Source organism: Meles meles, chromosome 6 (assembly GCF_922984935.1).
Source record: "Meles meles chromosome 6, mMelMel3.1 paternal haplotype, whole genome shotgun sequence".
In the NCBI taxonomy this organism is placed as follows: domain Eukaryota; kingdom Metazoa; phylum Chordata; class Mammalia; order Carnivora; family Mustelidae; genus Meles; species Meles meles.
Genome location: NC_060071.1, coordinates 95,485,273 through 95,498,158, shown reverse-complemented (window position 1 = coordinate 95,498,158; position 12,886 = coordinate 95,485,273).

The following is a 12,886-nucleotide window of genomic DNA, read 5'->3' as shown; positions in this document are numbered from 1 at the left end:
AATCAAGTGTTTGTGACCTTAATATAGAAGAAAATTTATACCACCTATAAGGTTTCACTGATTATCATCCATTTTTTCTCATATGTTTAGCAATCAACCATCACACTTATTTTGAATTAAATATATTTCATGAGTATTAAGTAATTATTTTATGAATAATGTATCTGAAGTGTTACAATATAATCATCTTTACTGTCTATAAATTTCCAGCTAATAAATTATTTTTTATATTAAAAATCCTTAAAATAAGGTTAAGTATCTTGTTAAATATTCTCTACCTTGATGGGAATATAGTTAACTTCTAAGTCCTAGAAATACACACTAAGTTGAAAACTTTTCACAGGAAAAGCACTTATTAGAAAAGCATCTACAAGATACATTGTCACAAGTTATAACTTAAACACAAATTCTTGGTTCATTTTTCATACATTTGTATAGTTAATAGCACAGCATAAAGAATCAGGTAGATTTGAATTCTTATCTACAACTGGATACACTCTAGTTGTGTATCTTAGGCAAGTAACAGTCTATATATCAGAGATTGTTAACTAGTCTTCACAGTCTATTCTCTTCTTCTCTATACTACATATGTATCAAAGGACACAATTAGACTATATTTAATATGCTCCCACACTTTAGGATAAACAGAGCCACCTGTGGAAAACACTGCAGCTTGGACACTGGCTGCTTAACTTGCTTACGACAAACCCCACACCCCCTGCACTCTGGCAGGACTGCCCTTCTTAGTCAAGCCTGCCTCTGTCCCAGCATGGTGGGCCCCTCCCCCAGAAGACCAGCACAAACCCCTGCCCACACAATGTTTCCTGACTAGCGTTCTGCAGGGCCTCTGCTCTGCTGAAGTTGGTGTCAGGTCTCATTTTACAAGCAGACTGGAGCACACCTAGTGAAAACTCACCACATTCAGGCCATGGACAAAACACTGCCCAGGGCAGGCAAGTAGAGCCTCTGCAGATGACTGGCCTGAATGACAGAGAAGCCACAACAGCAGAGCAAATGCAGCACACACCAGAGAAAGGAAGGCAGACACTTAGACAAAATGCCAAGACAGAGGAATCTACCCTAAATGAAAGAATAAAATAAGATCACTGACAGAAATCTAAGTGAGACAGATTTAAATAACATACCTGAAGGAGAATTTAAAGCAGCAATCATACGGATAGTTACTGGGCTTGAGAAAAGAAGATATCAGTGAGGCACTTACTACATGGATAAAAGAATTAGAATCAATCAGAGATGAAGAATGCAATAAATAAGATTGGAAACAGGCTTGATGCAATGAACAGCACACTGGAGGAAGCAGGGGAATAAATTCATGACCCAGAAGACAAAATAATGGAAAATAGTGAAACTGAACAAAAGAGAGAAAGAAGGATTATACAAAAGGGACCTCAGTGACTCCATCAAACATAGTAACGTTAGTATTATAGGAGTTTCAAAAGAAGAGAGAGAGAAGTAGACAGAAAATTTATCTGAAGAAACAATAGCTAAAAACTTGTAATTAATGATCATAATTATATTTGTAAAATATAGTGATAAAGGAAAAAGTCTTAAGCAGAAACATGAAAGCCAGCAATTTACAAGGGGAGACCCATAAGTCTAGCAAGAGATTTTTCAACAGAAAGTTGGCAAGCCAGAAGGGAGTGGCATGATATATTCAATGTGTTGAATGGGAAAAATCTGAAGTCAAAAATACAATATCCAGCAAGGCTATCATTCAGAATAGAAAAAGAGATGAAGAGTTTCCCAGACAAACAAAAACTAAACAAACTCATGACCATTAAACCAGCTCTGCAAAAAAATAGTAAAAGGGACTCTGAGTACAAAGGAGTGACCAAAAGTGGCAAACCAAAAAAAGTTCAGAGAAAATACTAGAAACAATGACAAAACAAATAGTTAAATGGCAATAAATATATATCTAGAGTAAACTCTCCAACCAAAAAAATGTGTCAAAATGGATTGAAGAAATGAGACCCATCTACATGCTGCCTATAAGAGACTCATTATAGACCTCTGGACACATGCAGATTGAAAGTGAGGAGGACGGGGAAGGATTTATCACACAAATGGATGTCAAATGAAAGCCAGAGTATTGGGGATGCCTGCGTGGCTCAGTTGGTTAAAAATCTGACTTCCACTCAGGTCATGATCCCAGGGTCCTGGAATCAAGCCCCATGTTGGGCTCTGTGCTCAATGGGGATCCTACTTCTTCTCCTTCTGCTTCTCTCCCTGGCTTGTGTGCTCTCTCTCAAATAAATAAATAATAATAATAATAAAGACAGAGTTGCAATATATATATTGGACAAACTGGACTTTAAGACAAAGACTGTACCATGAGACAAAAAATGTATTATATAATCATAAAGGGGGCAATCCAACAAGAAGATGATACAATTGTAAATATTTTGTTACACTCTTTGTATCTAGGAATAAACCTAACCAAAGAAGTTAAATGCTCTGAAAACTATAAAACACTGGTGAAAGAAATTGAAAATCACACAAAGATACGGAAAGATATTCCATGGTCATGGGATGGAAGAACAAATATTATTAAATTCCATAGAAGCCAAAGCAATCTACATATTTAATGTAATCGCCCATCAAAATGCCACGAGCATTTTTCACAGAACTAGAACAAACAATCCTAAAATTTGTACAGAACCACAAAAAAACCTCAAATAGCCAAAACACCTGGAAAAAGAAAAGCAAAGCTGGACGCTTCATAATTCAAGTTTTATTACCATGATGTAGTGATCAAAACAGTATAGTAGTAGCACAGAATCAGATATACAGATCAATGAAACGGAACAGAAAACCAAGAAAGGAATCCACAACTATAATGTCCATTAATCTTTGACAAAACAGGAAAGAATATCTAATGGGAAAAAGTCTCTTCAAAAAATCATGTGGGAGGGGTGCCTGGGTGGCTCAGTGGTTTAAGCCTCTGCCTTTGGCTCAGGTCATGATCTCAGGGTCCTGGGATCAAGCCCCGCATCGGGCTCTCTGCTCAGTAGGGGAGCCTGTTTCTCCCTCTCTCTCTGCCTGCCTCTCTGCCTACTTGTGACCTCTCTCTCTGTCAAATAAATAAATAAAATATTTTTTAAAAATCACGTGGGAAGATTGGATAGTCACATACAAAAGAATGAAGCTGGACCACTTTCTTATACCATATACAAAGATCATTTCAAAATGGAGGAAAGACCTAAATGTGAGAGGGGAAATCATCAAAATCCTAGAAGAGAACACAGGCAATAATCTCTTTGACATCAGCCATAGCAACTTCTTTCTAGATATGCCTCCTGAGGCAAGGGAAGTGAAAGCAAAAACGAACTATTGGGATTTCTTAAAAATAAGAAACTTCTGCACAGTGAAGGAAACAAATAGCAGAACTAAAAGGCAACCTACAGAATGGAAGAAAATATTTGCAAATGCAATAAATACTGATAAAGGGTTAGTGTACAAAATCCTTAAAGAACTTACCAAACTCAACACCCCCAAAATAAATAATCCAGATAAGAAATGGGCATAAGAATGAATAGACATTTTTCCAAAGAAGACATCCAGATGGCTAAGAGACACATGAAAAGATGCTAAACATCACTCATCATCAGGGAATTACAATTCAAAACTGCAATGACCACACCTGTCAGAATGGCTAAAGTCAGCAACACAAGAAACAACAGGTGTTGGTGAGGATATTGAGAAACAGAACCCTCTTACACTGTTGGTGGGAATGTAAACTGGTACAGTCACTCTAGAAAACGTATGGAGGCTACTGAAAAAGTGCCAAATAGATCTACCCTACGATCCAGCAATTGCACTACTAGGAATTCACCCAAAGAATACAAAAGTACTTCTCTGCATTGGCACATGCACCCCAATATTTATAGTAGCATTATCAACAATAATTTGGAAAGAGCCCAAATGCTCACCAACGGATGAATGGATAAAGAAGAGGTGGGGTATCTGTGTGTGTGTGTATCATGGAATATTACTCAGTCACCAAAAGAAAGAAATCTTTTTGTACTGACATGGGTGGGGCTAGAAAGTATTATGCTAAGTGAAATAAGTCAGTCAGAGAAAGCCAAATACCGTATGATGTCACTCATGGAATTTAGGAAACAAACAGATGAACATATAGGAAAAAAAAAAAAGAAAAGAAAGAGAGAGAAAGAGAGAGGCAAACCAGGAAACAGACTCTTAACTAAGAAGAAACCCAAAGTTGCTGGAAAGGAGATGGATGGGGAATGGGCTAAATGAGAGATAGGTATTAAGGAGGGCACTTGTGATGAGCACTGGGTGTTACATGTAAGTGATGAATCACTGAATTTTACTCCTGAAACTATTACACTATATGTTAATCAACTAGAATTTAAATAAAAATTTGAAACATTAAAACAACTTTCAAAAATAAGTTACAAAGAGGGGGCGCCTGGGTGGCTCAGTGGTTTAAGCCGCTGCCTTCGGCTCAGGTCATGATCTCAGGGTCCTGGGATCGAGTCCCGCATCGGGATCTCTGCTCGGCAGGGAGCCTGCTTCCCTCTCACTCTCTCTGCCTGCCTCTCTGCCTACTTGTGATCTCTCTCTGTCAAATAAATAAATAAAATCTTAAAAAAAAAAAGTTACAAAGAAATAATGAAATAAGCACATCTGTATTAAAAAAAGAAAATATGTGAGAGTCTCATATCTTACTTTGAACAAGTTTTTTCATCTTTCTTGTTTTCTCACTGATTTTTTTAATCTGTGCTCAATGTATTTTTTTTAAAAGCAACTACATTTCAACATGTTGAAAATTATACTTTGACACTGGGATTATATTAAATAAAAACAGAATTCTGAAGAACACTGAGGTTGAAGAAAACTTTCAAATTGCAGTATGTAAACATATCAAATCAACACTTTTCATACCTTAAAATTACAGATTGTTGTATGTGAATTATACACATAGTATGCCAATTATATCTCAATAAAAGTAAAAATGAAAAAATAAAATTTACAAATATGTAAAACACCTTATCTACAGATATTAAGATTCTCTCACACTGTGTATCATGAATATCTACTACTGAAAATATTTAATCCTCAAGACAGCAGTACTCATACTATTTAGTTGATTTTATATAATAATTTCACCATAAGGTGTTTTCTATTATTTTGTTTGTTTCATTTTCTTCTCTCTATGGCTAGTCAGTGGGAATGGGGATAAAACTGGTGAATGATAAAGAATTAGACACTATGGCAGAAGCATTTCAGTTAGTAAAGACAGTATTGACATGATTTAAGGAAAGCAAATTGTGTTAATTAGTAGCATTCTTACAACTCTCAGTGACTTATGTTATGTATCCATTAGCGTATATAGTTTAAAGATCACCTATATTTATTTATTTATATTATAATATTTAAGATTCACTTTGAGAAGAAATTCCAGGCTGATATCATAACTTTCTCCCCTGCTATAGGGTTCCAGGTTATTCTTGATATTTCCTTTTTTAGAGCCTTCTATTTAGACTTCAGACTTGCTTAGTCCTCACAACTGTGTACACTGAGTCATTCTAATAAAATGTCTCAGAAAGATAGATGGATGTTATAGATAGATATAGATAGATGACAGAGAGAAGGCTATACATACATGCATATATACTCATATATAGATAGAGTTATAAATACAGAGTAGGTATGGATCTATCCTTCTAGTTCTTTCTCTGGCTGAACCCTTGCATATAGATTTTGGCTCTGGAAGTCATTCCAGGAGAAAATATTTAAAAAGAAGCTTTCTTAATTGGTATTGGGTTTTCTGAAATTCATTATCTAATGATCAGATTTAATGGCATTAAGTATCCTGCTTCCACTGATTATTTCATGGCATGATGTGACAAAAGGATTACTCAAATAACAATGTTCTAGGGGTTCCTGGATGGCTCAGTGGTTAAGTGTCTGACTTCAATTCAGGTCATGATTCCAGAGTCTGGGGAGGAGCCCTACCTCCAACTCATTGCTCATGAGGGGGGCCAGCTTCTCCATCTGCTCCGTACCCCTCCCTCGCTTGTGCTCTCTCTTGCTCACAATCTCCCCCTCCCTCTCTCACTCTTTCTCAAATGAATAAATAAAATCTTTTAAAAAATAACAACTCTGCAACTGAGTATCATTTGAAAGCAAGGTCTAGTTCATCAATACTTGCTACCTTGGAATATTTCCATCAAAATAAGGAATTTAAACTTTTGGCTTGTGGCTTCTCACTACACTGGAGAAAGGGAGGAAAAAGTAGTACACTATTAAATTTACCAAATTCCTTTGCCAGAAAGCAAAACATCTGAAGTACTACCACAAAATAAGTGCCTATGTGTAAAAGCAGGATGCTTTATGAATACAAACTATCAAAAATAATTTTTTTCAATCAGCAATACCAGTGGCAGAACTGAATTATCTTTCTACTATCTATATAAAAAGGTATTATGAATCTTTGTCCCATAAAGAGATGATCAAAAATTGTGAACTAAAACATCCTAAGAAGATGGATATCAAGCAGTTAAATAATGAACATATTATTTTATTATTCTGAATTCTGATTTTTTTTGGCAATTTCAACTTTAATATACTTGTTGTGGTTTCTTTTATCATTTTAACTAAATATTCATTTTCACACCTGCTTTATTATTGGTAATTTTGTATTCCTTTTCTTAATGTTGACCCCCTAAAATTTTATCACGTTCAGGTCTCCGCAAAATTTGTATTTATTCCTTTCTATGCTAGTATACAAAAGAATGAGAACTAAAGAAACGGAGCATGGTAAAGTGTAAAATCATGCCCTAGACTGAGTTTGAAACTCATTCCTCTCATTTATTAGCTGTGATATTGACAAATTATGTAACCTCTTTGTATCTGAATTTCCTCAACTGTACACTGAGGATGACAATAAAGACTTACCACATCAAGCTGTAGCAAAGATTATATGGAGTATTTAGAATAGAAGTGCCTAGCATATATGAATATTTTCCGGAATTCCAGGGTTAAATTTTAATGCAGTCTATTTATTGCGGTGAACTAGAATATATTTTATAGATCTATGTCTTATATTAAAAAATCTAATAAAAATTTTTTAAAAAGATGAAGATACTTGTACCCCTGGGGTTAATAACACATTATATGTTAATAAAAATAAAAATTATAATAAAAAAGATGAAGATAATACAATATTTTTATCCTGGAATTCTGAGAAATCTGAAAAGATCTATTATGAGCTATTTTCCATATTTGCTTGCATGTTCTTACAGCCAATAGAAATCCTCACAAAATAAGATTTCAAATATTTTGGTGGAAAAATACAAGCAATTAGCTTCAAATGATGATACAGTGGACTGACATCAATATGACGCTCTTTTCTGTTAAATACAATTATTTCTATATTTTTTTCATTTTAATTGTGTGTCATGCCTGAGATTACGTTTGGTATTCATATCTCTATTCTAGTATAGCATATTTGCTATTTCAAGTACTGATATGATATGAAATGAAAATTTGATATTGAAACTGTGATAATAACATTGGGATGTAGGCAATACAATAGTTAGAAAATAATCCCATTTTGAATACTTACAAACTACACGTTGCTTTTGGTGTAGGAAAAGGAGGACTTTAGGGGGAAAATGTTAAAACTACACAAATGAATAATTCAACTAAATTTTATGCTTCTAATTTTTTGATTGATTGATTAATTGGAGGGGGAGAGAGAGGGAGAGAACAGGGGGAAGGGCAGAGGTAGAGGGAAGTAAAGTATTATGCAGACTCTGCTGAGCACAGAGCCTGATGTGGGGCTCAATCTCACCACCCTGAGATCAGGACCCTGAGATCATGACTTGAGCAAAAACCAAGAATCAAAAGCTTAACTGACTGTACCATCAAAGCACCCCATCTTTCAAATTTGGGAATATATGTTATTCTTAAACACTTCAAGTAAGTTGAAAACTATATAAAACTAAATTACTATCCCAATGACATGAATATAACAAATTAGAGCAACGTGAAAACATCAATTAAAATAAATACTAGATTTACAATTCAGAAAAGTGATATCTCCAAAACTACACTTATATTCTAGATGTTTATAGAAACAGTATGAATCATATATTTTTAAATTGTTTATTGATTGATTGATTGGGGAGAGATAGACATGCACAGAGTGCAGCAGAGGGGCAGGGAGAAGCAGGCTTCCTGCTGAGCAGGGAGACCCATGTGGGGCTCAATCCCAGGACCCTGGGATCATGACCTGGGCTGAAGGCAGATGCTTAACTGACTGAGCCACCCAGGTACCCCTGAACTATTTTAACAGTAATGTTTTAACAGTAATGTTTATAATAAATAGAAGACAAAAAATCGCTAAAATATAAAATCTAAGGTCAATTGATATTTTGATTAAACATATGTCTTTCTTTTTTATAGAAACATTTTACTGGAGAGTAGAACCCCTAAATGGGCAAGAATCCTAAACTGAAAATACACAGTATGCCCTCAGGATTGAATTCTACCCAATCTTTGTGTTGGCTCTCTTGCCATTACTTCATTTCTTCTTTCTAACTAGAAACTAATTGAGAAACACACCAATATTGATAAAACATAATTTTACAGTATAAAAATTCTTACATTTTACTCTGAACTACATTGATTCATGATAATTATCAAAATTTTAATACCTATCAAAATTCTTTATATAAAATTATATGTAAAATGTAAATTATGCAAAATATAAAATTCCATACATATATATGATGTATATGTATGTATATAAACAACCCCACACACACACACATATATATATATGTTTCTGTACCATACAAAATTTGAATAACTTTTTTTTAATTCCTAGACTATCAATGGTATCTTTACATTGAATGTGACTTGACCTATCATTCCTTTTTCCCCAATTGGAAAATAAGAAGCAATGAAAACTAAATCTTTTCCTTTTTTCTCTTTTCCAAGTGATAAAAACAGAAATATACTGCTGCTTTTAATAAACTTGGTAAGATTAAATGCTCTTTAGGAAGCACTGTTTCTTATATCCAGTGATTTTGCCTAAAATTAAAATCACTATCAAGTTTATAAACCTCACTATCATTTACACTTTCAGTTTTGGATTAAAACTGGATTGGGTGGCAGGTGCAAGGTTTTAAGACAATTTTGCAGAAATTTCTTTCATTTGTTAATTATCATAAATTCTCAGATAATGATCTAATGAACTTATTAAAAGCCTTATACTAATAACCATTATATTATGGTTTTAAAAAAAAGTGAGAATCACTGAGCTAGCTTGTGGTTTTCTTTTTCACGCTTTAATTTTCAATGTTAGAGATGTGATTTATATGCCCAAACTGAGAATGTATGCACTTTGTATTCTTTCTAAAATTTCTTATCACATATCACCTCAATAATTTGGTATAATTATGCATATTCTAGGTGTTCTATGATCCAAAAAGAATTTTAAATATGCTTACAGAAATTATTAGTAGTGTTGGGAAAGCAACTCTTTTATATGTAAATACTACTAGATTGTTTGTTTAGAATCTCTTTTAACCATCAAATTATAAGTGCATAAATTTTATTTCATTATTTTTTTTCTTTCCTTAGTTTTTTTTTTTCTTTTATTAAAGCCATTTTTGGTGCCTACTATGTGACCAACACTCTGACAGGTGTTCTCTGTCCTCCATCTACTCACAGTTATATGCTGGCAAAATATATAAAATAATCAGGATTCACACATACCTCCATAAAGCATAATTATAACAGGATCTTATTGTAAGTCTATAAAATATGTACCTCTCTTTTTAGGTATAAAGATATAAAGGGCACCAATAATACTGCAGTGAAGTTAGAATGACAAACACTATCTTATGCATGGGAGAATGGCAACTAAAACTAGGCATATACATGAAAATTACAAATCTTCACATGGAAATTATAAAGACTGAATTGTCAAATGAATATAAAAACTATATTCCTATTCATTATCATGATATGATTAGGAGGAATAATTATAGCTAATTAATCTTGAATTTGCCCACTTAGCCACCCTGTTTTCATTTTGCCCATTTGATATCTGTTTATAGTTATTTACAAACTTGTCACTTTCCAAGGCAGAATCTACCCTGGCACATTTTGACCAAACTCATGGTATGACCATACAATAATAATATTAATGGCTAAATAAAAGAAGAAACATTCAGTATACGTCATAGAAAATTCACATTTTTGGTAATATCTAATAAAGTAGATTGTTAATCTCTTTCTGAGCACTGAAATTAAATTGGAGGAAAGTGTTTTATTGAAAGGAGATAGAGGAGATAGCAACTTTTGTCATCAAGGAGTCATAAGTCTGTATTGAGGCTTTTTCCTAGCTACTTTCTACTTTTGCTACTTTGGAAACATTTTTAAATGGCAGGATTCTGATTTTTCTTTACAGAATTAAGAAAACAACTCACAAAATTGTTAGAGTACTATATGAGATACATATATGCATAATATCTAACACTGATGTAAGAAATGAATGATTTTAAAATAGTGTTGAATAAAGTGCAGCACACATTCTAGGCATCCAACACTTTTTTATTTCACTTTATCTTTGAACATATATTAGAGAAAAAAATTCAACATTATCAATGTAAAAATGTAAGAAAAAAATTAATAAAATGAGTTCATTGTTTTTGTAGGCAGAATACTATTAAACTTAACTGATTTATTTTTTTTTAAGAGAGTGGGTGGCGGTAATGGGGGCAGAGGGAGGGAGAGAGAGAATCTTAAGCAGACTCCACACCCAGTGAGGAGCCCAGTGTGGGCTGAATCTCAGGATCCTGGGATCGTGACCTGAGCCGAAATGAAGAGTCAGACTCTTAATGGGCTGAGCCACCCAGGCACCCCATGATTTACTTTTTGTTCGAATAGTCAGTCTGGTGTTCCCTCAGGCATATTTTGGACTAAAATATTTGAATTGTACATCATTGCTCCCCTCAGCTCCTGTTTTTGCATGAGCATTAAGATGGAAAGGGACAAAAAAAAAAAAAAAAGAAAGAAAGAAAGAAAAAAAAGAGAGAGAGAGAGAGAGAGGCACACCAAGAAACAGGTTCTTAACATTAGAGAAAAAACTTATGGTTACCAGAGGGGAGGTGGGTGGGGAATGGGTTAAATAGGGGATGGGGATTAAGGAGGGCACTTGCTGTGAGGAGCACCTAATATTGTATGGAGATTTTGAATCTCCTATTGTACCCCTGAAACTAATATAGCACTGTATGTTAACTAACTGCAATTTAAATTAAAACTTTTTTAAAAAGAGCAGTATATCTCTAATGCATGCCTGTGATTTTGTTACTTATTTGCATTTATACTATCTAAATCTAACTAGATATTCAAACATATTGAAATTATCTAAATTATCTAAAAATCTTAGTGTCTTTTTTTCTGGCATCGGTTCTAAAGCTTAATGTGGGTAAATGATCTGTGGAAATGACAGATTTGCCATAAAAATATTACTATACCAAATATCAATGTCTTAAATACCTTATGGCAAGCCTTAAAGAAAGGTAACATAATCTGCTTTTTAAAAAACAGCATAATTAAATGTAATGTTAATACAGGCATTCAAGGAGCTTTTAATCTTTTCTTAATGAAAAGAGTAGGATAGGGAGAGGAGGAAAATTTATTTGATTTTCAAAAATAATTATGTAAGTGTGCTCTCTTACAAATGCATCCATTATCGCTATTGAGGATAAAAGGAAGATTGGACCATCATTTTGGGTATTTCTCAGAAGTTATTTAGCAGGAAACTGGAGTTTACAAAATAAGATGATTGAGAACATCTAATTACTGCTTTCAGAAACAATAATGCTAATGATAGGTAACACTTCTTTGTCACTTACAGCATACCTAACTCTAGGCTAAACATTTTACATGACTTATCTCAGTTAACCCCCGCAACACACTGGGAAGCAGATCTCTAGTATTATGTTAATTTTATATAGTAGGAAACCGAAAAGTAATTATCCCAACTGCCATGGCTAACAAAGAGTTAAAAACTCAGAAAAGACAGATCAGAAGAGTTTAATTAGGAAATTTGTGTGCCTTGCTTTGTATCCACAAGCAAGTTACATTCTGACCTTACATAGAGAAAGAAAACAGAGCAACCAGTTTTGTAGACAAATTAAACGTGAATGTGGTGCAATTTACATGGTGTTGATTTATCCTACAATAACCCAGACTAGTGTCTTGACCTGTCATGATTTTGTAAAACCAACTTGGAAATAAACACATTCTTTCCTGTTAATTTCATATACTAACAGATTTGCAATGCAGAGTCATTCAATCATTTAAAAGTATTTACTGTATATTTTAAATGATACACTGACAGAAAATCCCTTCCTCTGTGAGAACATTATGCTGCTTGAAGTGGCCTAGATGAAGTGGTGCTAATTAAACATCTGGCATTCACCCTCACTTCGCTGTTTTCACTTACCCAAACAACGTTTTGCAAAGGGAATTGAGTACTCTAAAAGATTGATGAGTAGAAGTACCATCCAAAAGCATGAGCATTTCATTACAATGAAATTTTAATATAAATTTTAAGTTACCATCACTATTAATCAGACTAATTTGCAAGGTTTTGCCCTTTTTGGTACAAAAACATAAATAGATTTCAAATAGACCAGTAACTCATTAAGCTGAAACTATTACCTTTGTAAGAAGAGCCAAAAGTTATTTGTAAAATAATAGCCTATGTTCTTCCTTTTAGGACTGCATAAAATTAAAAATAGAGCACATGAGACTCTTTATCCATGTATTGGTATGTTTAGCATATGCATAGCATAGAGATCCTATAAATGTTAATCAG